General features: G+C 43.6%; 27 non-coding genes and 4 pseudogenes across 27 annotated transcripts; all 31 read right to left on the reverse strand.

Annotated features, from left to right (window-relative positions):
• Window positions 1-119, reverse strand: LOC142506416 (5S ribosomal RNA). Its single transcript, XR_012804710.1, has one exon. It is a non-coding gene; the product is annotated as a 5S ribosomal RNA (ribosomal RNA).
• Window positions 120-1,294: 1,175 nt separating this feature from the next.
• On the reverse strand, window positions 1,295-1,413 carry LOC142516704 (5S ribosomal RNA). Its single transcript, XR_012812485.1, has one exon. It is a non-coding gene; the product is annotated as a 5S ribosomal RNA (ribosomal RNA).
• A 642-nt stretch (window positions 1,414-2,055) lies between these two features.
• LOC142517548 (5S ribosomal RNA) lies at window positions 2,056-2,174 on the reverse strand. The gene has a single exon (XR_012813289.1). It is a non-coding gene; the product is annotated as a 5S ribosomal RNA (ribosomal RNA).
• Window positions 2,175-2,855: 681 nt separating this feature from the next.
• On the reverse strand, window positions 2,856-2,975 carry LOC142510826 (5S ribosomal RNA; annotated as a pseudogene).
• Window positions 2,976-3,660: 685 nt separating this feature from the next.
• On the reverse strand, window positions 3,661-3,779 carry LOC142509762 (5S ribosomal RNA). The gene has a single exon (XR_012807918.1). It is a non-coding gene; the product is annotated as a 5S ribosomal RNA (ribosomal RNA).
• Window positions 3,780-4,460: 681 nt separating this feature from the next.
• LOC142510910 (5S ribosomal RNA) lies at window positions 4,461-4,579 on the reverse strand (annotated as a pseudogene).
• Window positions 4,580-5,227: 648 nt separating this feature from the next.
• On the reverse strand, window positions 5,228-5,346 carry LOC142511179 (5S ribosomal RNA; annotated as a pseudogene).
• A 680-nt stretch (window positions 5,347-6,026) lies between these two features.
• Window positions 6,027-6,145, reverse strand: LOC142514144 (5S ribosomal RNA). The gene has a single exon (XR_012810053.1). It is a non-coding gene; the product is annotated as a 5S ribosomal RNA (ribosomal RNA).
• Window positions 6,146-6,825: 680 nt separating this feature from the next.
• On the reverse strand, window positions 6,826-6,944 carry LOC142516005 (5S ribosomal RNA). Its single transcript, XR_012811823.1, has one exon. It is a non-coding gene; the product is annotated as a 5S ribosomal RNA (ribosomal RNA).
• Window positions 6,945-7,625: 681 nt separating this feature from the next.
• LOC142513779 (5S ribosomal RNA) lies at window positions 7,626-7,744 on the reverse strand. Its single transcript, XR_012809707.1, has one exon. It is a non-coding gene; the product is annotated as a 5S ribosomal RNA (ribosomal RNA).
• Window positions 7,745-8,425: 681 nt separating this feature from the next.
• On the reverse strand, window positions 8,426-8,544 carry LOC142516056 (5S ribosomal RNA). The gene has a single exon (XR_012811871.1). It is a non-coding gene; the product is annotated as a 5S ribosomal RNA (ribosomal RNA).
• A 681-nt stretch (window positions 8,545-9,225) lies between these two features.
• Window positions 9,226-9,344, reverse strand: LOC142513780 (5S ribosomal RNA). Its single transcript, XR_012809708.1, has one exon. It is a non-coding gene; the product is annotated as a 5S ribosomal RNA (ribosomal RNA).
• A 683-nt stretch (window positions 9,345-10,027) lies between these two features.
• LOC142513941 (5S ribosomal RNA) lies at window positions 10,028-10,146 on the reverse strand. The gene has a single exon (XR_012809862.1). It is a non-coding gene; the product is annotated as a 5S ribosomal RNA (ribosomal RNA).
• A 681-nt stretch (window positions 10,147-10,827) lies between these two features.
• On the reverse strand, window positions 10,828-10,946 carry LOC142515991 (5S ribosomal RNA). Its single transcript, XR_012811810.1, has one exon. It is a non-coding gene; the product is annotated as a 5S ribosomal RNA (ribosomal RNA).
• Window positions 10,947-11,624: 678 nt separating this feature from the next.
• LOC142513781 (5S ribosomal RNA) lies at window positions 11,625-11,743 on the reverse strand. Its single transcript, XR_012809709.1, has one exon. It is a non-coding gene; the product is annotated as a 5S ribosomal RNA (ribosomal RNA).
• A 680-nt stretch (window positions 11,744-12,423) lies between these two features.
• On the reverse strand, window positions 12,424-12,541 carry LOC142516476 (5S ribosomal RNA). The gene has a single exon (XR_012812269.1). It is a non-coding gene; the product is annotated as a 5S ribosomal RNA (ribosomal RNA).
• A 683-nt stretch (window positions 12,542-13,224) lies between these two features.
• On the reverse strand, window positions 13,225-13,343 carry LOC142513588 (5S ribosomal RNA). Its single transcript, XR_012809527.1, has one exon. It is a non-coding gene; the product is annotated as a 5S ribosomal RNA (ribosomal RNA).
• Window positions 13,344-14,306: 963 nt separating this feature from the next.
• Window positions 14,307-14,425, reverse strand: LOC142507352 (5S ribosomal RNA). Its single transcript, XR_012805612.1, has one exon. It is a non-coding gene; the product is annotated as a 5S ribosomal RNA (ribosomal RNA).
• Window positions 14,426-15,109: 684 nt separating this feature from the next.
• Window positions 15,110-15,228, reverse strand: LOC142516851 (5S ribosomal RNA). Its single transcript, XR_012812623.1, has one exon. It is a non-coding gene; the product is annotated as a 5S ribosomal RNA (ribosomal RNA).
• Window positions 15,229-15,911: 683 nt separating this feature from the next.
• Window positions 15,912-16,030, reverse strand: LOC142515000 (5S ribosomal RNA). Its single transcript, XR_012810868.1, has one exon. It is a non-coding gene; the product is annotated as a 5S ribosomal RNA (ribosomal RNA).
• Window positions 16,031-16,553: 523 nt separating this feature from the next.
• Window positions 16,554-16,672, reverse strand: LOC142517233 (5S ribosomal RNA). The gene has a single exon (XR_012812990.1). It is a non-coding gene; the product is annotated as a 5S ribosomal RNA (ribosomal RNA).
• Window positions 16,673-17,354: 682 nt separating this feature from the next.
• LOC142510042 (5S ribosomal RNA) lies at window positions 17,355-17,473 on the reverse strand. Its single transcript, XR_012808182.1, has one exon. It is a non-coding gene; the product is annotated as a 5S ribosomal RNA (ribosomal RNA).
• A 246-nt stretch (window positions 17,474-17,719) lies between these two features.
• LOC142510249 (5S ribosomal RNA) lies at window positions 17,720-17,838 on the reverse strand. The gene has a single exon (XR_012808373.1). It is a non-coding gene; the product is annotated as a 5S ribosomal RNA (ribosomal RNA).
• A 661-nt stretch (window positions 17,839-18,499) lies between these two features.
• LOC142516151 (5S ribosomal RNA) lies at window positions 18,500-18,618 on the reverse strand. Its single transcript, XR_012811962.1, has one exon. It is a non-coding gene; the product is annotated as a 5S ribosomal RNA (ribosomal RNA).
• Window positions 18,619-19,300: 682 nt separating this feature from the next.
• LOC142506792 (5S ribosomal RNA) lies at window positions 19,301-19,419 on the reverse strand. The gene has a single exon (XR_012805071.1). It is a non-coding gene; the product is annotated as a 5S ribosomal RNA (ribosomal RNA).
• A 683-nt stretch (window positions 19,420-20,102) lies between these two features.
• Window positions 20,103-20,221, reverse strand: LOC142515132 (5S ribosomal RNA). Its single transcript, XR_012810991.1, has one exon. It is a non-coding gene; the product is annotated as a 5S ribosomal RNA (ribosomal RNA).
• A 1,083-nt stretch (window positions 20,222-21,304) lies between these two features.
• On the reverse strand, window positions 21,305-21,424 carry LOC142510025 (5S ribosomal RNA). Its single transcript, XR_012808165.1, has one exon. It is a non-coding gene; the product is annotated as a 5S ribosomal RNA (ribosomal RNA).
• Window positions 21,425-21,981: 557 nt separating this feature from the next.
• Window positions 21,982-22,100, reverse strand: LOC142515453 (5S ribosomal RNA). Its single transcript, XR_012811298.1, has one exon. It is a non-coding gene; the product is annotated as a 5S ribosomal RNA (ribosomal RNA).
• A 682-nt stretch (window positions 22,101-22,782) lies between these two features.
• LOC142511813 (5S ribosomal RNA) lies at window positions 22,783-22,901 on the reverse strand (annotated as a pseudogene).
• Window positions 22,902-23,564: 663 nt separating this feature from the next.
• On the reverse strand, window positions 23,565-23,683 carry LOC142508472 (5S ribosomal RNA). The gene has a single exon (XR_012806683.1). It is a non-coding gene; the product is annotated as a 5S ribosomal RNA (ribosomal RNA).
• Window positions 23,684-25,117: 1,434 nt separating this feature from the next.
• LOC142506456 (5S ribosomal RNA) lies at window positions 25,118-25,236 on the reverse strand. The gene has a single exon (XR_012804749.1). It is a non-coding gene; the product is annotated as a 5S ribosomal RNA (ribosomal RNA).
• Window positions 25,237-25,503: the final 267 nt, after the last annotated feature.

Genomic DNA, 25,503 nt, shown 5'->3' on the forward strand with positions numbered 1-25,503 from the left:
GAGGTGCAACACGAGGACTTCCCAGGGCGTCACCCATCCTAGTACTGCTCTCGCCCAAGCACGCTTAACTTCGGACTTCTGATGGGATCCGGTGTATTATTGCTGGTATGATCGCACCCGACATTGAGTGGGATGTTTATTCTTTTATCCCTCAAGTACGTGTGGAGCGGGCGGCGATGGACAACACGCGGCACTGTTCTCGCCCAATCAGAACCATGAAGTTAAGATTTCTGGCGCGATGGCAGAGCTAGATGGGTGACCGCCCTGGGAAGTCCTCGTGTCGCGACCGTTTACGTAAATTATGGCTAAAACAGTCGAAAATTTTTTTATTTTTGATGAGTTAACCGTCTACGGAGTAATCTGCGTCATATCCTTCCGCACAGAACCGGCTTACGACAACAAAAATCATAATTGTTTCCAGAAAATAGAAAAAAAATAAGAATAAGAAAATAGCGAATGTAAAGCTATTATTATGCTTGAGATACGATAAAATGAAATCGAAATTGAATTTCGGACTTCCTAAGCGGATTTATCGAGGAAACGGAAGCTTAACAGAAGCGGAAAATCGCAAGTATGATCGCGCCCGGTGAATTAGTGCTAGTATGATCGCGCCCGACATTGAGTGGGATGTTTATTCTTATATCCCCCGAGTACGTGTGGAGCGGGCGACGATGGACAACACGCGGCACTGCTCTCGCCCAATAGGAACCATGAAGTTAAGTGTTCTGGCGTGATGGCAGAGCTAGGATTGGTGACCTCCCCGGGAAGTCCTCGTGTCTCGATCGTTTACGTAAATTATGGATAAAACAGTCGAAATAATGGTTTTTAATGAGTTAACCGTCTCCGGAGTAATCTGCGTCATACCCTTCCGCACAGAACCGGCTCACGACAACAAAAATCGTTAAATGTTCCCATAAAATAGAAAAAAAATAAGAAGAAGAAAATAGCAAATGTAAAGCTATTATTATGCCTGGGATACGATAAAATGAAACCGGAATCGAATTTCAGACTTCCTAAGAGGATTTCTCGAGGAAACGGAAGCTTAACAGAAGCGGAAAATCGCAAATTAGAGGGTCTTAGAGAAGGAATTCGACTAAAATCACGCCAGCTCATTGCGGAGGAATGAATCTCGTTCGTTTGCCCGTTTTCAATCAAATTAGGCTACAATTTTGTCCAAATCCGGCAGTGCCCGAGCTACGTTGATTTCACATGTCTTATCTGGTCCCGATCAAAATTCAGATGATTTGAGCCGAAAATCGTCTGTCAACAAGTAATCAAAAAAAAAACACGAAAAGGGGTGCAAAACGTGGACTTCCCAGGGGGTAACCCATCCTAGTACTACTCTCGCCCAACCACGCTTCACTTCGGAGTTCTGATGGGATCCGGTGCATTAGTACTGGTATGATCGCACCTGACATTGAGTGGGATTTTTATTCTTATATCCTCGAGTACGTGTGGAGCGGACGGCAATGGACAACACGCGGCACTGCTCTCGCCCAATCAGAACCATGAAGTTAAGCGTTCTGGCGCGATGGCAGAGCTAGGATGGGTGACCTTCCGGGGAAGTCCTCGTGTCCGACCGTTTACGTAAGTTATGTATACAACAGTGGAAATAATTTTTTTTAATGAGTTAACCGTCTCCGGAGTAACATGCGTCATACCCTTCCGCACAGCACCGGCTCACGACAACAAAAATCTCTAAACGTTCCCAGAAAATAGAAAAAAAATAAGAAAAAGAAAAGAGCGAATATAAAGCTATTATTATGCCTGGGATACGATAAAATGGAACCGGAATCGAATTTCGAACTTCCTAAGCGGATTTCTCGAGGAAACGGAAGCTTAACAGAAGCGGAAAATCGCAAATTAGAGGGTTTTAGAGAAGGAATTCGGCTGAAATCTCGCCACCCCGTTGCGGAGTAATGATTCGTTCGTTTGCCCGTTTACAATCAAATTAAGCTACAATTATGTTTAAATCCGGCAGTGCCTGAGCTACGTTGATTTCACATGTCTAACCTAATCCCGATCGAGATTCAGATGATTTGAGCCAAAAATCTCCTGATGCAACACGAGGACTTCCCATGGGGTCACCCATCCTAGTACTGCTCTCGGCCAAGCACGCTTAACTTCTGAGTTCTGATGGGATCCGGTGCATTAGTGCTGGTATGATCGCACCCGACATTGAGTGGGATGTTTATTCTTATATCCCTCGAGTACGTGTGGAGCGGGCGGCGATGGACAACACGCGGCACTGCTCTCGCCCAACAGAACCATGAAGTTAAGCGTTCCGGCGCGATGGCAGAGCTAGGATGGGTGACCTCCCTTGGAAGTCCTCGTGTCGCAACCGTTTACGTAAATTATGGATAAAACAGTCGAAATAATTGTTTTTAATGAGTTAACCGTCTCCGGAGTAATCTGCGTCATACCCTTCCGCACAGAACCGGTTCACGACAACAAAAATCGTTAAATGTTCCCAGAAAATAGAAAAAAATAAGAAAAAGAAAATAGCGAATGTAAATCTATTATTATGCCTGGGATACGATAAAATGAAACCGGAATCGAATTTCGGACTTCCTAAGCGGATTTCTCGAGGAAACGGAAGCTTAACAAAAGCCGAAAATCGCAAATTAGAGGGTCTTAGAGATGAAATTCGGCTAAAATCTCGCCAGCTCATTGCGCAGCAATGAGTCTTGTCTGTTTGCCCGTTTACCATCAAATTAGGTAACAATTTTGTCCAAATCCGGCATTGCCCGAGCTACGTTGATTTCACATGTCTCATCTAGTCCCGATCGAGATTCAGAAGATTTGAGCCGAAAATCGTCTGTCAACAAGTAATCAAAAATAGAAAAACACGAAAAGGGGTGCAACATGAGGACTTCCTAGGGGGGTTACCCATCCCAGTATTGCTCTCGCCCAAGCACCCTTAACTTCGGAGTTCTGATGGGATCCGGTTCATTACTGCTGGTATGATCGCACCCGACATTGAGTGGGATGTTTATTATTATATCCCTCGAGTACATGTGGAGCGGGCGGCGATGGACAACACGCGGCACTGCTCTCGCCTAATCAGAACCATGAAGTTAAGCATTCTGGCGCGATGGCAGGGCTACGATGGGTGACCTCCCTGGGAAGTTTTCGTGTCGCGACCGTTTAAGTAAATTAAAGCTAAAACAGTAAAAAAAAAAAATTTTATTGAGTTAACCGTCTCCGGATTAATCTACGTTATGCCCTTCCGCACAGAACCGGCTTACGACAACAAAAGTCACTAAATGTTCTTAGAAAATAGAAAAAAAAAATAAGAAGAAGAAAATAGCAAATGTAAAGCTATTATTATGCCAGAGAGACGATAAAATGGAACCGGGATCGAATTTCGAACTTCCTAAGCTGATTTCTCGAGGAAACGGAATCTTAACAGAAGCGGAAAATCGCAAATTAGAGGGTCATAGAGAAAGAATTCGGCTAAAATCTCGCCAGCTCGTTGCGTAGTAATGAGTCTCGTCCATTTGCTCATTTACAATCAAATTAGCCGACAATTTTGTCCAAATCCGGCAATGCCCGAGCTACTTTCATTTCACATGTCTTATCTGGTCTCGATCGAGATTCAGATGATTTGAGCCAAAAATCGTCTGTCAACAAGTAATCAAAAATAGAAAAACACGAAAAGGGGTGCAACACGAGGACTTCCCAGGGGGTCACCCATCCTAGTACAGCTCTTGCCCAAGCACGCTTAACTTCGAAGTTCTGATGGGATCCGGTGCATTAGTGCTGGAATGATAGAACCGACATTGAGTGGGATGTTTATTCTTATATCCCTCGACTACGTGTGGAGTGGGCGGCGATGGGCAACACGCGGCACTGCTCTTGCCCAATCAGAACCATGAAGTTAAGCGTTCTGGCGCGATGGCAGAGCTAGGATGTGTGACCTTCCTGGGAAGTCCTTGTGTCGCGATCGTTTACGTATATTATGGATAAAACAGTCGAAATAATTGTTTTTAATGAGTTAACCGTCTACGGAGTAATCTACGTAATACCCTTCCGCTCAGAATAGGCTCACGACAACAAAAATCGCCAAATGTTCCCAGAAAATACAAAAAAAATAAGAAGAAGAAAATAGGGAATGTAAAGCTATTATTATGCTTGGGATACGATAAAATGGAACCAGAATCGAATTTCAGACTTCCTAAGCGGATTTCTCGAGGAAACGGAAGCTTAACAGAAGCGGAAAATCGCAAATTAGAGGGTCTTAGAGAAGGAATTCGGCTAAAATCTCGCCAGCTCATTGCGTAGAATGAGTCTCGTTCTTTTGCCTGTTTACAATCAAATTAACCTACAATTTTGTCCAAATCCGGCAGTGCCCGAGCTGCGTTGATTTCACCTGTCTTATCTGGTCCCGAAAAAGATTCAGATTATTTGAGCCGAAAATCGTCTTTCAACAAGTAATCAACAAAAGATAAACACTAAAAAGGGTGCAACATGAGGACTTCCCAGGGGGTCACCCATCCTAGTATAGCTCTCGCCCAAGCACGCTTAACTTCAAAGTTCTGATGGGATCCGGTGAATTAGTGATGGTATGATCGCACCAGACATTGAGAGGGATGTTTATTCTTATATCCCTCGAGGTACTGATCTCGCCCAATCAGAACCATGAAGTTAAGCGTTCTTGCGCGATGTCAGAGCTAGGATGGGTGACTTCCTTGGGAAGTACTCGTGTCGTGACCGTTTACGTAAATTATAGAGAAAACAGTCGAAATAATTGTTTTTAATGAGTTAACCGTCTCCGGAATAATCTGCGTCATACCCTTCCGCACAGAACCGGCTTACAACAACAAAAATTGCTAAATGTTCCCAGAAAATAGAAAAATAATTAAGAAGAAAAAAATAGCGAATAGAAAGTTATTAATATTCCTAGGATACGATAAAATGGAACCTGAATAGAATTTCGGACTTCCTAAGCGGATTTCTCGATGAAACGGAAGATTAACAGAAGCAGAAAATCACAAATTAGAGGGTATTAGAGAAGGAATTCAGCTAAAATCTCGCCAGCTCATTGCGAAATAATGAGTCTCATTCGTTTGCCCGTTTACAATCAAGTTAGGTTACAATTTTGTCCAAATCCGGCAGTGCCCGAGCTACGTTGATTTCACGTCTTATCTGGTCCCGATCGAGATTCAGATGATTTGAGCCGAAAATCGTCTGTCAACAAGTAATCAAAAATAGAAAAACACGAAAAGAGGAGCAACACGAGGACTTCTCAGGGATTCACCCATCCTAGTACTGTTCTCGCCCAAGCACGCTTAACTTCGGAGTTCTAATGGGATTCGGTGCATTAGTGCTTGTATGATCACACCCGACATTGAGTGGGATTTTTATTCTTATATGCCTAGCGTACGTGTGGAGCGGGCGGCGATGGACAACACGCGGCACTGCTCTCGCCCAATCAGAACCTTGAAGTTAAGCGTTCTGGCGCGAAGGCAGAACTAGGATGGGTGACCTCCCTGGGAAGTCCTCGTGTCGTGATTGTTTACATAAATTATGGATAAAACAGTCGAAATAATTGTTTTTGATGAGTTAACCGTCTCCGGAGTAATCTGCGTCATACCCTTCCGCAATGAACCGGCTCACGACAACAAAAATCGATAAATGTTCCCAGAAAATAGGAAAAAAATAAGAAGAAGAAAATAGCGAATGTAAAGCTATTATTATGCCTGAGATACGATAAAATGGAACCAGAATCAAATTTCGGACTTCCTTAGCGGATTTTTCGAGGAAACAGAAGCTTAAAAGAAGCGGAAAATCGCAAATTAGAGGGTCTTAGAGAAGGAATTCAGCTAAAATCTCGCCAGCTCATTGCGGAATAATGAGTCTCGTTCGTTTGCCCGTTTACAATCAAATTAGGCTACAATTTTTTCAAATCCGGCAGTGCCCGAGCGACGTTGATTTCACGTCTTATCTGGCCACAATCGAGATTCAGATGATTTGAGCCGAAAATCGTCTGTCAACAAGTAATCAAAAATAGAAAAACACGAAAAGAGGTGTAACACGAGGACTTCCCAGGGGGTCACCCACCCTAGTACTTCTCTCGCCCAAGCACGCTTTACTTCGGAGTTCTGATGGGATCCGGTGCATTAGTGCTGGTATGATCGCACCGGACATTGAGTGGGATGTTTATTCTTATATCCCTCGAGTACGTGTGGAGCGGGCGGCGATGGAAAATACGCGGCACTGCTCTCGCCCAATCAGAACCAAGAAGTTAAGCGTTCTGGCGCGATGGTAGAGCTAGGATGGGTGACATCCCTGGAAAGTCCTTGTGGCGCGACGGTTTACGTAATTTATGGCTAAAACTGTTGAAATAATTGTTTTTAATGAGTTAACCGTCTGCAGGGTAATCTGCGTCATATCCTTCTGCCCAGAACCGGCTCACGACAACAAAAATCTCTAAATATTCCCAGAAAATAGGAAAAAAATAAGAAGGAAATAGCGAATGTAAAGCTATTATTAATCCTGAGATACGATAAAGTGGAACCGGAATCGAATTTCGAACTTCCTAAGCGGATCTCTCGAGGAAACGAAAGCTTAACAGAAGCAGTATATCTCAAATTAGAGGGTCTTAGAGAAGGAATTCGGCTAAAATATCGCCATCTCATTGCGGAGTAATGAGTCTCGTTCGTTTGCCCGTTTACAATCAAATTAGCCTACAATTTTGTCCAAATCCGGCATTGCCCGAGCTACGTTGATTTCACATGTCTTATCTGGTCCCGATCGAGATTCAGATTATTTGAGCCGAAAATCAACTGTCAACAAGTAATCAAAAATAGAAAAACACGAAAAGGGGAGCAACACGAGGACTTACAAGGGGGTCACCCATCTTAGTACTGGTCTCGCCCAAGCACGCTTAACTTCGGAGTTCTGATGGGATCCGGTGCATTAGTGCTGGTATGATCGCACCCCACATTGACTGGGATTTTTATTCTTATATGCCTCACGTACATGTGGAGCGGGCGGCGATGGACAACACGCGGCACTGCTCTCGCCCAAATGAGCCATGAAGTTAAGCATTCTGGCGCGATGGCAGAGCTAGGATGGGTGACCTCCCTGGGAAGACCTCGTGTCGCGACCGTTTACATAAATTATGGATAAAACATTCGAAATAATTGTTTTTAATATGTTAACCGTCTCCGGAGTAATCTGGGTCATACCCTTCCGCACAGAACCGGCTCACGACAACAAACATCTCTAAATGTTCCCAGAAAATAGGAAAAAAACAAGAAGAAGAAAATAGCGAATGTAAAGCTTTTATTATTCCTGGGATACGATAAAGTGGAACCGAAATCGAATTTCGAACTTCCTAAGCGGATTTCTCGAGGAAACGGAAGTTAACAGAAGCGGAAAATCGCAAATTAGAGGGCCTTAGAGAAGGAATTCGGCTAAAATCTCGCCAGCTCATTGCGGAGTAATGAGTCTCGTTCGTTTGCCCGTTAACAATCAAATTAGGCTACAATTTTGTCCGAATCCAGCAGTGTCTGACCTACGTTGATTTCACATGTCTTATCTTGTCCCGATCGAGATTCAGATTATTTGAGCCGAAAATCGTCTGTCAACAAGTAATCAAAAATAGAAAAACACGAAAAGGGGTGCAACACGAGGAGTTCCCTGGGGGTCACCTATCCTAGTACTGGTCTCGCCCAAGCACGCTTAACTTCGGAGTTCTGATGGGATCCGGTGCATTAGTGCTGGTATGATCGCACCCCACATTGAGTGGGATTTTTATTCTTATATGCCTCACGTACGTGTGGAGCGGGCGGAGATGGACAACACGCGGCACTGCTCCCGCCCAATCAGAACCATGAAGTTAAGCATTCTGGCGCGATGGCAGAGCTAGGATGGGTGACCTCCTTGGGAAGACCTCGTGTCGCGACCGTTTACATAAATTATGGATAAAACATTCGAAATAATTGTTTTTAATGAGTTAACCGTCTCCGGATTAATCTGCGTCATACCCTTCCGCACAGAACCGGCTCACGACAACAAAAATCGCTAAGTATTCCCATAAAATAGAAAAAAATAAGAAGAGGAAAATAGCGAATGTAAAGCTATTATTATGCCTGGGATAAAATAAAATGGAACCGGAATCAATTTCGGACTTCCTAAGCGGATTTCTCGAGGAAACTAAAGCTTAACAGAAGCGGAAAATCGCAAATTAAAGGGTTTTAGAGAAGAAATTCGGCTAAAATCTCGCCAGCTCATTGCGGAGTAATAAGTCTCGTTCGTTTGCCCGTTTACAACAAAATTAGGCTACAATTTTGTCCAAATCCGGCAATGTTCGAGCTACGTTTATTTCACATGTCTTATCTGGTCCCGATCGAGATTCAAGTGATTTGAGCCGAAAATCATCTGTCAACAAGTAATAATAAATAGAAAAACACGAAAAAGGGTGCAACACGAGGATTTACCAGGGGGTCACCCATCTTAGTACTGCTCTCGCCCAAGTACGCTTAACTTCGGAGTTCTAATGGGATCCGGTGCATTAGTGCTGGTATAATCGCACCCCACATTGAGTAGGATTTTTATTCTTATATGCCTCGCGTACGTGTGGAGCGGGCGGCGATGGACAACACGCTGCACTGCTCTCGCCCAAATGAGCCATGAAGTTAAGCATTCTGGCGCGATGGCAGAGCTAGGATGGGTGACCTCCCTGGGAAGACCTCGTGTCGCGACCGTTTACATAAATTATGGATAAAACATTCGAAATAATTGTTTTTAATGAGTTAACCGTCTCTGGAGTAATCTGAGTCATACCCTTCCGCACAGAACCGGCTCACGACAACAAACATCTCTAAATGTTCCCAGAAAATAGGAAAAAAATAAGAAGAAGAAAATAGCGAATGTAAAGCTTTTATTATGCCTGGGATACGATAAAATGTAACCGAAATCGAATTTCGAACTTCATAAGCGGATTTCTCGAGGAAACAGAAGTTAAGAGAAGCGGAAAATCGCAAATTAGAGGGCCTTAAAGAAGGAATTCGGCTAAAATCTCACCAGCTCATTGCAGAGCAATGAGTCTCGTTCGTTTGCCCGTTTACAATCGAATTAGGCTACAATTTTGTCCAAATCCGGCAGTGTCCGACCTACGTTGATTTCACATGTCTTATCTAGTCCCGATCGAGATTCAGATTATTTGAGCCGAAAATCGTCTGTCAAAAAGTAATCAAAAATAGAAAAACACGAAAAGGGGTGCAACACGAGGAGTTCCCTGGGGGTCACCTATCCTAGTACTGGTCTCGCCCAAGCACGCTTAACTTCGGAGTTCTGATGGGATCCGGTGCATTAGTGCTGGTATGATCGCACCCCACATTGAGTGGGATTTTTATTCTTATATGCCTCGCGTACGTGTGGAGCAGGCAGAGATGGACAACACGCGGCACTGCTCCCGCCCAATCAGAACCATGAAGTTAAGCATTCTGGCGCGATGGCAGAGCTAGGATGGGTGACCTCCCTGGGAAAACCTCGTGTCGCGACCGTTTACATAAATTATGGATAAAACATTCGAAATAATTGTTTTTAATGAGTTAACCGTCTCCGGAGTAATCTGCGTCATACCCTTCCGCACAGAACCGGCTCACGACAACAAAAATCGCTAAATGTTCCCAGAAAATAGGAAAAAAATAAGAAGAAGAAAATAGCGAATGTAAAGCTTTTCTTATGCATGGGTTGCGATAAAGTAGAACCGAAATCAAATTTCGAACTTCCTAAGCGGATTTCTCGAGGAAACGGAAGGTTAACAGAAGTGGAAAATCGCAAATTAGAGGGTCTTAGAGAAGGAATTTGGTTAAAATCTCGCAAGCTCACTGCGGAGTAATGAGTCTCGTTCGTTTGCCCGTTTACAATCAAATCAGGCTACAATTTTGTCCGAATTCGGCAGTGCCCGAGCTACGTTGATTTCACATGTTTTATCAGGTCCCGATCGAGATTCAGATTATTTGAGCCAAAAATCGTCTGTCAACAAGTAATCAAAAATAGAAAAACACGAAAAAGGGTGCAACACGAGGAGTTCCCTGGGGGTCACCTATCCTAGTACTGGTCTCGCCCAAGCACGCTTAACTTCGGAGTTCTGATGGGATCCGGTGCATTAGTGCTGGTATGATCGCACCCCACATTGAGTGGGATTTTTATTCTTATATGCCTCGCGTACGTGTGGAGCGGGCGGAGATGGACAACACGCGGCACTGCTCTCGCCCAATCAGAACCATGAAGTTAAGCATTCTGGCGCGATGGCAGAGCTAGGATGGGTGACCTCCCTGGGAAGACCTCGTGTCGCAACCGTTTACATAAATTATGGATAAAACATTCGAAATAATTGTTTTTAATGAGTTAACCGTCTCTGTAATAATCTGCGTCATACCCTTCCGCACAGAACCGGCTCACGACAACAAAAATCGCTAAGTATTCCAAAAAAACAGAAAAAAATAAGAAGAGGAAAATAGCGAATGTAAACCTATTATTATGCCTGGGATAAAATAAAATGGAACCGGAATCATTTTCGGACTTCCTAAGCGGATTTCTTGAGGAAACGAAAGCTTAACAGAAGCGAAAAATCGCAAATTAGAGGGTTTTAGAGAAGAAATTCGGCTAAAATCTCGCCAGCTCATTGCGGAGTAATAAGTCTCGTTCGTTTGCTCGTTTACAACCAAATTAGGCTACAATTTTGTCCAAATCCGGCAATGTTCGAGCTACGTTGATTTCACATGTCTTATCTGGTCCCGATCGAGATTCAAGTGATTTGAGCCGAAAATCATCTGTCAACAAGTAATCAAAAATAGAAAAACACGAAAAAGGGTGCAACACGAGGATTTCCCAGGTGGTCACCCATCCTAGTACTGCTCTCGCCCAAGCAAGCTTAACTTCGGAGTTCTGATGGGATCCGCTGCATTAGTGCGGGAATGATCGCACCCGACATTGAGTGGGATGTTTATTCTTATATCCCTCGAGTACGTGTGGAGCGGGCGGCGATGGACAACACGCGGCACTGCTCTCGCCCAATCAGAACCATGAAGTTAAGCGTTCTGGCGCGATGGCAGAGCTAGGATGAGTGACCTCCCTGGGAAGACCTCGTGTCGCGACCGTTTACATAAATTATGGATAAAACATTCGAAATAATTGTTTTTAATGAGTTACCCGTCTCCGGAGTAATCTGGATCATACCATTCCGCACAGACCGGCTCACGACAACAATCGCTAAATGTTCCCAGAAAATAGGAAAAAAATAAGAAGAAGAAAATAGCGAATGTAAAGCTTTTATTATGCCTGGGATACGATAAAATGGAACCGAAATCGAATTTCGAACTTCATAAGCGGATTTCTCGAGGAAACAGAAGTTAAGAGAAGCGGAAAATCGCAAATTAGAGGGCCTTAAAGAAGAAATTCGGCTAAAATCTCGTCAGCTCATTGCGGAGCAATGAGTCTCGTTCGTTTGCCCGTTTACAATCGAATTAGGCTACAATTTTGTCCAAATCCGGCAGTGTCCGACCTACGTTGATTTCACATGTCTTATCTAGTCCCGATCGAGATTCAGATTATTTGAGCCGAAAATCGTCTGTCAAAAAGTAATCAAAAATAGAAAAACACGAAAAGGGGTGCAACACGAGGAGTTCCCTGGGGGTCACCTATCCTAGTACTGGTCTCGCCCAAGCACGCTTAACTTCGGAGTTCTGATGGGATCCGGTGCATTAGTGCTGGTATGATCGCACCCCACATTGAGTGGGATTTTTATTCTTATATGCCTCGCGTACGTGTGGAGCAGGCAGAGATGGACAACACGCGGCACTGCTCCCGCCCAATCAGAACCATGAAGTTAAGCATTCTGGCGCGATGGCAGAGCTAGGATGGGTGACCTCCCTGGGAAGACCTCGTGTCGCGACCGTTTACATAAATTATGGATAAAACATTCGAAATAATTGTTTTTAATGAGTTAACCGTCTCCGGAGTAATCTGCGTCATACCCTTCCGCATAGAACCGGCTCACGACAACAAAAATCGCTAAGTTTCCCAGAAAACAGAAAAAAAATAAGAAGAACAAAATAGCGAATGTAAAGCTATTATTATGCCTGGGATAAAATAAAATGGAACCGGAATCAATTTCGGACTTCCTAAGCGGATTTCTCGAGGAAACGAAAGCTTAACAGAAGCGGAAGATCGCAAATTAGAGGGTTTTAGAGAAGAAATTCGGCTAAAATCTCGCCAGCTCATTGCGGAGTAAAAAGTCTCGTTCGTTTGCCCGTTTACAATCAAATTAGGCTACAATTTTGTCCAAATCCGGCAATGTTCGAGCTACGTTGATTTCACATGTCTTATCTGGTCCTGATCGAGATTCAAGTGATTTGAGCCAAAATCATATGTCAACAAGTAATCAAAAATAGAAAAACACGAATAGGGGTGCAACACGAGGACTTCCCAGGGGTCAACCATCCTATTACTGCTCTCGCCCAAGCACGCTTAACTTCGGAGTTCTGATGGGATCCGGTGCATTAGTGCTGGTATGATCGCACCAGACATTGAGTTGAATGTTCATTCTTATATCCCTCGAGTACGTGTGGAACGGGCGGCGATGGACAACACGCGGCACTGCTCTCGCCCAATCAGAACCATGAAGTTAAGTGTTCTGGCGCGATGGCAGAGCTTGGATGGGTGACCTCCCGTGGAAGTCCTCGGGTCGTGACCGTTTACGTAAATTATGGAAAAAACAGTCGACATAATTTTTTTTAATTAGTTAACTGTCTCCGGAGTAATCTGGGTAATACACTTCGGCACAGAACCGGCTCACGACAACAAAAATCGCTTAATGTTCCCAGAAAATAGGAAAAAAATAAGAAGAAGAAAATAGGGAATGTAAAGCTTTTCTTATGCATGGGTTGCGATAAAGTGGAACCAAAATCGAATTTCGAACTTCCTAAGCGGATTTCTCGAGGAAACGGAAGGTTAACAGAAGTGGAAAATCGCAAATTAGAGGGTCTTAGAGTAGGAATTTGGTTAAAATCTCGCAAGCTCATTGCGGAGTAATGAGTCTCATTCGTTTGCCCGTTTACAATCAAATTAGGCTACAATTTTGTCCGAATCCGGCAGTGCCCGAGCTACGTTGATTTCACATGTCTTATCAGGTCCCGATCGAGATTCAGATGATTTGAGCCGAAAATCGTCTGTCAACAAGTAATCAAAAATAGAAAAACACGAAAAGGGGTGCAACACGAGGACTTCCCAAGGGGTCACCCATCCTAGTACTGCTCTCGCCCATTCACGCTTAACTTCGGAGTTCTGATGGGATCCGGTGCATTAGTGCTGGTATGATCGCACCCGATATTGAGTGGGATGTTAATTCTTATATCCTTCGAGTATGTGTGGAGTGGGCGGCGATGGACAACACGCGGCACTGCTCTCCTCCAATCAGAACCATGAAGTTAAGCGTTCTGGCACGATGGCAGAGCTAGGATAGGTGTCCTCCCTTGGAAGTCATCGTGTCGCGATCGTTTACGTAAATTATGGATAAAACAGTTGACATAATTGTTTTTAATGAGTTAACCGTCTCCGGAGTAATCTGGTTAATACCATTCGGCACAGAACCGGCTCACGACAACAAAAATCGATAAATGTTCCCAGAAAATAGGAAAAAAATAAGAAGAAGAAAAAAGCGAATGTAAAGCTTTTATTATGCCTGGGATACGATAAAGTGGAACCGAAATCGAATTTCGAACTTCCTAAGCGGATTTCTCGAGGAAACAGAAGTTTAACAGAAGCGGAAAATCGCAAATTAGAGGGTCTTAAAGAAGGAATTTGGCTAAAATCTCGCAAGCTCATTGCGGAGTAATGAGTCTCATTCGTTTGCCCGTTTACAATCAAATTAGTCTACAATTTTGTCCAAATCTGGCAGTGCCCGAGTTACGTTGATTTCACATGTTTTATCTATTCCTGATCGAGATTCAGATGATTTGAGCGAAAATCGTCTGTCACCAAGTAATCAAAAATAGAAAAATACGAAAAGGGGTACATCTCGAGGAAACGAAAGCTTAACAGAAGCAGTATATCGCAAATTAGAGGATCTTAGAGAAGGAATTCGGCTAAAATATCGCCATCTCATTGCGGAGTAATGAGTCTTGTTCGTTTGCCCGTTTACAATCAAATTAGCCTACAATTTTGTCCAAATCCGGCAGTGCCCGAGCTACGTTGATTTCACATGTCATATCTGGTCCCGATCGAGATTCAGATGATTTGAGCCGAAAATCGTCTGTCACCAAGTAATCAAAAATAGAAAAACAAGAAAAGGGGTACAACACGAGGATTTCTTAGGGGGTCACCCATCCTAGCACTGCTCTCGCCTAAGCACGCTTAACTTCGGAGTTCTGATGGGATCCCGTGCATTAGTGCTGGTATGATCGCACCCGACATTGAGTGGGATGTTTATTCTTATATCCCTCAAGTACGTGTGGAGCGGGAGGCGATGGACAACACGCGGCACTGCTCTCGCCCAATCAGAACCATGAAGTTAAGCGTTCTGGCGCGATGGCCGAGTTAGGATGGGTGACCCTTGTAGAAAGTCCTCGTGTCGCGACCGTTTACGTAAATTATGGCTAAAATAGTAAAAATAATTGTTTTTAATGAGTTAACCGTCTCCGGAGTAATCTGCGTCATACCCTTCCGCACAGAACCGGCTCACGACAACAAAAATCGTTAAATGTTCCCAGAAAATAGAAAAAAAAATAAGAATAAGATAATAGCGAATGTAAAGCTATTATTATGCCTGGGATACGATAAAATGGAACCGAAATCGAATCTCGGACTACCTAAACGGATTTCTCGATGAAACGAAAGCTTAACAAATGCGGAAAATCGCTAATTAGAGGGTCTTAGAGAAGGAATTCGGCTAAAATTTAGCCACCTCATTGCGGAGTAATCAGTCTCGTTCTTTTTCCCGTTTACAATCAAATTAGGCTACAATTTTGTCCAAATCCGGCAGTGCCCGAGCTACGTTGATTTCACATGTCTTATCAGGTCCCGATCGAGATTCAGATGAGTTGAGCCGAAAATCGTCTGTCAACAAGTAATCAAAAATAGAAAAACACGAAAAGGGGTGCAACACGAGGACTTCCTAGGGGGTCACCCATCCTAGTACTGCTCTCGCACAAGCACGCTTTACTTCGGAGTTCTGATGGGATCCGGTGCATTAGTGCTGGTATGATCACACCGGACATTGAGTGGGATGTTTATTCTTATATCCCTCGAGTACGTGTGGAGCGGAGGGCGATGGACAACACGCGGCACTGCTGTCGCCCAATCATAACCATGAAGGTAAGCGTTCTGGCGCGATGGTAGAGATAGGATGGGTGACATCCCTGGGAAGTCCTTGTGTCGCGAAGGTTTACGTAAATTATGGCTAAAACAGTCGAAATAAATTTTTTTAATGAGTTAACCGTCTCCAGAGTAATTTGCGTCATACCCTTCCGCACAGAACCGGCTCACGACAACAAAAATCTCTAAATGTTCCTAGAAAATAGGAAAAAAATAAGAAGAAGGAAATAGCGAATGCAAAGCTATTATTATTCCTGGGATACGATAAAATGGAACCGGAAACGAATTTCGAACTTCCTAAGCGGATTTCTCGAGAAAACGAAAGCTTAACAGAAGCGGTAAATCGCAAATTAGAGGGTTTTAAAGAAGGAATTCGGCTAAAATATCGCCATCTCATTGCGGAGTAATGAGTCTCGTTCGTTTGCCCGTTTACAATCAAATTAGCCTACAATTTTGTCCAAATCCGGCAGTGCCCGAGCTACGTTGATTTCACATGTCTTATCTGGTCCCGATCTAGATTCAGATTATTTGAGTCAAAAATCATCTGTCAACAAGTAATCAAAAATAGAAAAACACGAAAAGGGGTGCAACACGAGGACTTTCCAGGGGGTCACCCATCTTAGTACTGGTCTCGCCCAAGCACGCTTAACTTCGGAGTTCTGATGGGATTCGGTGCATTAGTGCTGGTATGATCGCACCCCACATTGAGTGTGATTTTTATTCTTATATGCCTCGCGTACGTGTGAAGCGGGCGACGATGGACAACACGCGGCACTGCTCTCGCCCAATCAGAACCATGAAGTTAAGCGTTCTGGCGCGATGGTAGAGTTAGGATGGGTGACCTCCCTGTGAAGACCACGTGTCGCGACCGTTTACGCAAATTATGGATAAATTTCGGACTTCCTAAGCGGATTTCTCGAGGAATCAATTTCGGACTTCCTAAGCGGATTTCTCGAGGAAACGAAAGCTTAACAGAAGCGGAAAATCGCAAATTAGAGGGTTTTAGAAAAGAAATTCGGCTAAAATCTCGCCAGTTCATTGCGGAGTAATAAGTCTCGTTCGTTTGCCCGTTTACAATCAAATTAGGCTACAATTTTGTCCAAATCCGGCAATGTTCGAGGTACGTTGATTTCACATGTCTTATCTGGTCCCGATCGAGATTCAAGTGATTTGAGCCGAAAATCGTCTGTCAACAAGTTATCAAAAATAGAAAAAGACGAAAAGGGGTGCAACACGAGGATTTCCCAGGGGGTCAACCATCCTAATACTGCTCTCGCCCAAGCACGCTTAAATTCGGAGTTCTGATGGGATCCAGTGCATTAGTGCTAGTATGATCGCACCCGACATTGAGTGGGATGTTTATTCTTATATTATTCGATTATGTGTGGAGCGGGTGGCGATAGACAACACGCGGCACTGCTCTCGTCCAATCAGAACCATGAAGTTAAGCGTTCTGGCGCGATGGCAGAGCTAGGATGGGTGACTGCCCTTGAAAGTCCTCGTGTCGCGACCGTTTACGTAAATTATGGATAAAACAGTCGACATAATTGTTTTTAATGAGTTAACCGTCTCCGTAGTAATCTGGGTCATACCATTCGGCACAGAATCGGCTCACGACAACAAAAATCGATAAATGTTCCCAGAAAATAGGAAAAAAATAAGAAGAAGAAAATAGCGAATGTAATGCTTTTTTTATGCCTGAGATACGATAAAGTGGAACCGAAATCGAATTTCGAACTTCCTAAGCGGATTTCTCGAGGAAACGGAAGCTTAACAGAAGCGGAAAATCGCAAATTAGAGGGTCATAAAGAAGGAATTTGGCTAAAATCTCGCAAGCTCATTACGGAGTAATGAGTCTCGTTCGTTTTCCCGTTTACAATCAAATTAGTCTACAATTTTGTCCAAATCTGGCAGTGCCCGAGCTACGTTGATTTCACATGTTTTATCTATTCCTGATCGAGATTCAGATTATTTGAGCGAAAATCGTCTGTCACCAAGTAATCAAAAATAGAAAAATACGAAAATGGGTACAACACGAGGACTTCTCAGGGGGTCACCCATCCTAGCACTGCTCTCGCCCAAGCACGCTTAACTTCGTAGTTCTGATGGGATCTTGTGCATTAGTGCTGGAATGATCGCACCCGATATTGAGTTGGATGTTTATTCTTATATCCTTCGAGTATGTGTGGAGCGGGCGACGATGGACAACACGCGGCACTGCTCTCGCCCAATCAGAACCATGAAGTTAAGCGTTCTGGCGCGATGGCAGAGCTAGGATGGATGACCTCCCTGGGAAGTCCTCGTGTCGCGACCGCTTACGTAAATTATGGATAAAACATTCAAAATAATTGTCTGTGAACAAGTAATCAAGAATAGAAAAAGACGAAAAGGGGTGCAACACGAGGACTTCCCAGGTGGTCACCCATCCTAGTACTGCTCTCGTCCAAGCACGATTAGCTTCGGAGTTCTGATGGGATCCGGTGCATTAGTGCTGGTATGGTCGCACCCGACATTGATTGGATGTTTATTCTTATATCCCAACAGCACGTGTGGAGAAGGCGACGATGGACAACACGCGGCACTGCTCTCGCCCAATCAGAACCACGATGTTAAGCGTTCTGGCGCGATGGCAGAGCTAGGATAGGTAACCTCCCTGGGAAGTACTCGTGTCACGACCGTTTACGTAAATTATGGATAAAACAGTCGAAATAATTGTTTTTAATGAGTAAGCCGTATCCGGAGTAATCTACGTAATACCCTTCTGCACAGAACCGGCTCACGACAACAAAAATCGCTAAGTATTCCCAGAAAATGGAAAAAAAATAAAAAGAAGAAAATAGCGAATGTAAAACTATTATTATTCCTGTGATAAGATAAAATGGAACCGGAATAAAATTTCGGACTTCCTAATTGGATTTCTAGAGGAAACGGAAGCTTAACAGAAGCGAAAATCGCAAATTAGAGGGTTTTAGAGAAGAAATTCGGCTAAAATCTCGCAAGCTCATTGCGGAGTAATGATTCTCGTTCGTTTGACAACAATTTTGTCCAAATCCGGCAGTGCCCGAGCTACGTTTATTTCACATGTCTCATCTGGTCCCGATCGAGATTCAGATGATTTGAGCCGAAAATCGTTTGTCAACAAGTAATCAAAAATACAAAAACACGAAAAGGGGTGCAACACGAGGACTTCCCAAGGGGTCACCCATCCTAGTACTGCTCTCGCCCATGCACGCTTAACTTCGGAGTTCTGATGGGATCCAGTGCATTAGGGCTGGTATGATCGCACTTGATATTGAGTGGGATGTTTATTCTTATATCCTTCGAGTATGTGTGGAGCGGGCGGCGATGGACAACACGCGACACTGCTCTCGTCCAATCAGAACCATGAAGTTAAGCGTTCTGGCACGATGGAAGAGCTAGGATGGGTGACCTCCCTTGGAAATCCTCGTGTCGCTACCGTTTACGTAAATTATGGATAAAACAGTCGACATAATTGTTTTTAATGAGTTAACCGTCTCCGTAGTAATCTGGGTCATACCATTCGGCACAGAACCGGCTCACGACAACAAAAATCGATAAATGTTCCCAGAAAATAGGAAAAAAATAAGAAGAAGAAAATTGCGAATGTAATGCTTTTATTATGCCTGAGATACGATAAAGTGGAACCGAAATCGAATTTCGAACTTCCTAAGCGGATTTCTCGAGGAAACGGAAGCTTAACAGAAGCGGAAAATCGCAAATTAGAGGGTCATAAAGAAGGAATTTGGCTAAAATCTCGCAAGCTCATTACAGAGTAATGAGTCTCGTTCGTTTTCCCGTTTACAATCAAATTAGTCTACAATTTTGTCCAAATCTGGCAGTGCCCGAGCTACGTTGATTTCACATGTTTTATCTATTCCTGATCGAGATTCAGATGATTTGAGCGAAAATCGTCTGTCACCAAGTAATCAAAAATAGAAAAATACGAAAAGGGGTACAACACGAGGACTTCTCAGGGGGTCACCCATCCTAGCACTGCTCTCGCCCAAGCACGCTTAACTTCGGAGTTCTGATGGGATCTTGTGCATTAGTGCTGGAATGATCGCACCCGATATTGAGTTGGATGTTTATTCTTATATCCTTCGAGTATGTGTGGAGCGGGCGACGATGGACAACACGCGGCACTGCTCTCGCCCAATCAGAACCATGAAGTTAAGAGTTCTGGCGCGATGGCAGAGCTAGGATGGATGACCTCCCTGGGAAGTCCTCGTGTCGCGACCGTTTACGTAAATTATGGATAAAACATTCAAAATAATTGTTTTTAACGAGTTGATCGTCTTTGGAGTAATCTGGGTCATACCCTTCTGCACAGAACCGGCTCACGACAACAAAAATCGCTAAATGTTCCCAAAAAATAGGAAAAAAATAAGAAGAAGAAAATAGCGAATGTAAAGCTTCTATTATGCCTGGGATACGATAAAGTGGAACCGAAATTGAATTTCGAACTTACTAAGCGGATTACTCGAGGAAACGGAAGCTTAACAGAAGCGGAAAATCGCAAATTAGAGGGTCTTAGAGAAGGAATTCGGCTAAAATCTAGCCAGCTCATTGCGGAGTAATGAGTCTCGTTCGTTTGCCCGTTACCAATCAAATTAGGCTACAATTTTGTCAAAATTCGGCAGTGCCCGAGCTACGTTGATTTCTCATGTCTTATCTGGTCCCGATCGAGATTCAGATGATTTGAGCCGAAAATCGTCTGTCAACAAGTAATCAAAAATAGAAAAACACGAAAATGGGTGCAACACGAGGACTTCCCAGGTGGTCACCCATCCTTGTACTGCTCTCGTCCAAGAACGCTTAGCTTCGGAGTTCTGATGGGATCCGGTGCATTAGTGCTGGTATGATCGCACCCGACATTGAGTGGATGTTTATTCTTATATCTCAAGAGTACGTGTGGAGAAGGCGACAATGGACAACACGCGGCACTACTCTCGCCCAACCAGAACCATGAAGTTAAGCGTTCTGGCGTGATGGCCGAGCCAGGATGGGTAACCTCCCTGGGAAGTACTCGTGTCACGACCGTTTACGTAAATTATGGATAAAACAGTCGAAATAATTGTTTTTAATGAGTTATCCGTCTCCGGAGTAATCTGCGTCATACCCTTCCGCACAGAACCGGCTCACGACAACAAAAATCGATAAATGTACTCAGAAAATAGAAAAAAAAAATAAGAAGAAGGAAATAGCGAATGTAAAACTATTATTATGCCTGGGATACGATAAAATGGAACGGGAATCGAATTTCGTACTTCCTAAACGGATTTCTCGAGGAAACGGAAGCTCAACAGAAGCGGAATATCTCAAATTAGAGGGTCTTAGAGAAGGAATTCGGCTAAAATCTCACCAGCTCATTGCGTAATAACGAGTCTCGTTCGTTTGACCGTTTACAATCAAATTAGCCTACAATTTTGTCCAAATCCGGCAGTGGCCGAGCAACGTTGATTTCAGTCGAAATAATTTTTTTTAATGAGTTAACCGTCTCTGAGGTAATTTGCGTCATACCCTTCCGCACAGAACCGGCTCACGACAACAAAAATCGATAATTGTTCCCAGAAAATAGAAAAAAAATAAGAAGAAGGAAATAACGAATGTAAAGCTATTATTATGCCTGGGATACGATAAAATGGAACCGGAATCGAATTTTGAACTTCCTAAACGGATTTCTCGAGGAAACGAAAGCTTAACAGAAGCAAAAAATCGCAAATTAGAGGGTCTTAAAGAAGGAATTCAGCTAAAATCTCGTCAGCTCATTGCGTATTAATGAGTCTCGTCCGTTTGCCCGTTTACAATCAAATTAGCCTACAATTTTGTCCAAATACGGCAGTGCCTGAGCCACGTTGATTTCACATGTCTTATCTGGTCCCGATCGAGATTCAGATGATTTGAGCCGAAAATCGTCTGTCAAAAAGTAATCAAAAATAGAAAAACACGAAAAAGAGTGCAACACGAGGACTTCCCATGGGGTCCATCCATCCTAGTACTGCTCTCACCCAAGCACACTTAACTTCGGAATTCTTATGGGATCCAGTGCATTAGTGCTGGTATGATCGCACACGACATCGAGTGGGATGTTTATTATTATATCCATCGAGTACGTGTGGAGCGGACGGCGATGGACAAAACAGTCGAAATAATTGTGTTTAATGAGTTAACCGTCTCCGGAGTGATCTACGTAATACCCTTCCGCACAGAACCGGCTCACGACAAAAAAAATCGCTAAATGTTCCAGAAAAGAGAAATAAAAAATAAGAAGAATAAAATAGCGAATGTAAAGCTATTATTATGCTGGGATACAATAAAATGGAACCGGAATCGAATTTCGGACTTCCTAAACGGATTTCTCGAAGAAACGAAAGCTTAACAGAAGCGGAAAATCGCAAATTAGAGGGTCTTAGAGAAGAAATTCGGCTAAAATCTCGCCAGCTAATTGCGGAGTAATGAGTCTCGTTCGCTTGCCCGTTCACAATCAAATTAGCCTACAATTTTGTCCAACTCCGGCAGTGCCCGAGCCATGTTGATTTCACATGTCTTATCTGGTCTTGATCGAGATTCAAATGATTTGAGCCGAAAATCGTCTGTCAACAAGTAATCAAAAATATAAAAACACGAAAAGGGGTGCAACACAAGGACTTCTCAGATGGTCACCCATCCTAGTACTGCGCTCGCCCAAGCACGCTTAACTTCAGAGTTCTAATGGGATCCGGTGCATTAGTGCTGGTATGATCGCACCTGAAATTGAGTGGGATGTTTTTTCTTATATCCTTCGAGTACGTGTGGAGCGGACGGCGATGGACAACACGCGGCACTGTTCTCGCCCAATCAGAACCATGAAGTTAAGCGTTCTGGCGCGATGGCAGAGCTAGGATGGGTGACCTCCTTGGGCAATCCTTGTGTCGCGACCGTTTACGTAAATTATGGCTAAATAGTAGAAATAATTATTTTTAATGAGTTAACCGTCTCGAGAGTAATCTACGTTATACCCTTCCGCAGAGAACTGGCTCACGACAACAAAAATTGTTAAATGCTCCCAGAAAATAGGAAAAAAAAAACAAGAAGAAAATAACGAATGTAAATCTATTATTATGCCTGGGATACGATAAAATAGAACCGGAATCGAATTTCGGACTTCCTAAACGGATTTCTTGAGAAAACAGAAGCTTAACAGAAGCGGAAAATCGCAAATTTGAGGGTCTTAGAGAAAGAATTCGGCTAAAATCTCGCCAGCTCATTGCGGAGTGATGAGTCTCGTTCGTTTGCCCGTTTATAATAAAATCAGGCTACAATTTTGTCCAAATCCGGCAGTACCCGAGCTACGCAGATTTCACATGTCTTATCTGGTCCCGATAGAGATTCAGATGATTTGAGCCGAAAATCGTCTGTCAACAAGTAATCAAAAATACAAAAACACGAAAAGGGGTGCAACACGAGGACTTTTCAGGGGGTCACCCATCCTAGTACTGCTCTCTCCCAAGCACGCTTAACTTCGGAATTATGGTGGGATCCGGTGCATTAGTGCTGGTATGATCGCTCATGATATTGAGTGGGATGTTTATTCTTATATCCCTTAAGTACGTGTGGAGCGGGCGGCGATGGACAACACGCGGCGCTGCTCTCGCCCAATAAGAACCATGAAGTTAAGCGTTCTGGCGCGATGGCAGTGCTAGGATGGGTGACCTCCCTGAGAAGACCTCGTGTCGCGACCGTTTACGTAAATTATGGATAAAACAGTCGAAATAATTGTTTTTAATGAGTTAACCATCTCCGGAGTAATCTGCGTCATACCCTTCCGCACAGAACCGGCTCACGACAACAAAAATCGCTAAATGTTCCCAGAAAATAGGAAAAAAATAAGAAGAAGGAAATAGCGAATGTAAGGCTATTATTATGCCTGGGATATGATAAAATGGAACCGGAATCGAATTTTGAACTTCCTAAGCGGATTTCTCGAGGAAACGAAAGCTTAAGAGAAGCGGTAAATCGCAAATTAGAGGGTCTTAGACAAGAAATTCGGCTAAAATCTCGTCTGCTCATTTAGTAATGAGTCTTGTTCGTTTGCCCGTTTACAATCAAATTAGCCTACAATTTTGTCCAAATCCGGCAGTGCCCGAGCTACGTTGATTTCACATGTCATATCTGGTCCCGATCGAGAATCAGATGATTTGAGCCGAAAATCTTATGTCAACAAGTAATCAAAAATAGAAAAACACGAGGACTTCCCAGGGGGTCACCCACCCTAGTACTGCTCTCGCCCATGCACGCTTAACTTCGGAGTTCTGATGGGATCCGGTGCATTAGTGCTGGTATGATAGCACCCGACATTGAGTGGGATGTTTATTCTTATATCCCTCGAGTACGTGTGGAGCGAGCGGCGATGGACAACACGCGGCACTGCTCTCGCCCAATCATAACCATGAAGTTAAGCGTTCTGGCGCGATGGCAGAGCTAGGATAGGTGACCTCCCTGGGAAGACCTCTTGATGCGACCGTTTACGTAAATTATGGATAAAACAGTCGAAATAATTGTTTTTTATGAGTTATCCGTCTCCGGAGTAATCTGCGTCATACCCTTCCGCACAGAACCGGCTCACGGCAACAAAAATCGATAAATGTACTCAAAAACTAGAAAAAAAAATAAGAAGAAGGAAATAGCGAATGTAAAGCTATTATTATGCCTGGGATAATAATAGCTTTACGAAAGCTCAACAGAAGCGAAAAATCGCAAATAGAGGGTCTTAGAGAAGGAATTCGGCTAAAATCTCACCAGCTCATTGCGTAGTAATGAGTCTCGTTCGTTTGCCCGTTTACAATCAAATTAGCCTACAATTTTGTCCAAATCCGGCAGTGCCTGAGCTACGTTGATTTCAGTCGAAATAATTTTTTTTAATGAGTTAACCGTCTCTGGGGTAATCTGCGTCATACCTTTCCGCACAGAACCGGCTCACGACAACAAAAATCGATAATTGTTCCCAGAAAATAGAAAAAAAATAAGAAGAAGGAAATAACGAATGTAAAGCTATTATTATGCCTGGGATACGATAAAATGGAACCGGAATCGAATTTCGAACTTCCTAAGCGGATTTCTCGAGGAAACGAAAGCTCAACAGAAGCGGAAAATCGCAAATAGAGGGTCTTAGAGAAGGAATTCGGCTAAAATCTCACCAGCTCATTGCGTAGTAATGAGTCTCGTTCGTTTTCCCGTTTACAATCAAATTAGCCTACAATTTTGTCCAAATCCGGCAGTGCCCGAGCTACGTTGATTTCAGTCGAAATAATTTTTTTTAATGAGTTAACCGTCTCTGGGGTAATCTGCGTCGTACCTTTCCGCACAGAACCGGCTCACGACAACAAAAATCGATAATTGTTCCCAGAAAATAGAAAAAAAATAAGAAGAAGGAAATAACGAATGTAAAGCTATTATTATGCCTGGGATACGATAAAATGGAACCTGAATCGAATTTCGAACTTCCTAAACGGATTTCTCGAGGAAACGAAAGCTCAACAGAAGCGGAAAATCGCAAATAGAGGGTCTTAGAGAAGGAATTCGGCTAAAATCTCGTCAGCTCATTGCGTAGCAATGAGTCTCGTCCGTTTGCCCGTTTACAATCAAATTAGCCTACAATTTTGTCCAAATCCGGCAGTGCCTGAGCTACTTTCATTTCGCATGTCTTATCTGGTCCCGATCGAGATTCATATGATTTGAGCCGAAAATCATCTGTCAACAAGTAATCAAAAATAGAAAAACACGAAAAGGGTTGCAACACGAGGACTTCCCAGGGGGTCATTTATCCTAGTACTGCTCTCGCCCAAGCACGCTTAACTTCGGAGTTCTGATGGAATCCGGTGCATTAGTGCTGGTATGATCGCACCCGACATTGAGTGGATGTTTATTCTTATATCCCTTGAGTACGTGTGGAGCGGGCGGCGATGGACAACACGCGGCACTGTTCTCGCCCAATCAGAACCATGAATTTAAGCGTTCTGGCGCGATGGCAGAGCTAGGATGGTTGACCTCCCTGGGAAGACCTCCTGTCGCGACCGTTTACGAAAATTATGGATAAAACAGTCGAAATAATTTTTAATGAGTTAACCGTCTCCGGAGTTATCTGCGTCATACCCTTCCGCACAGAACCGGCTC

Source organism: Primulina tabacum, chromosome 10 (genome assembly GCF_025594145.1).
Source record: "Primulina tabacum isolate GXHZ01 chromosome 10, ASM2559414v2, whole genome shotgun sequence".
Taxonomy (NCBI): Eukaryota; Viridiplantae; Streptophyta; class Magnoliopsida; order Lamiales; family Gesneriaceae; genus Primulina; species Primulina tabacum.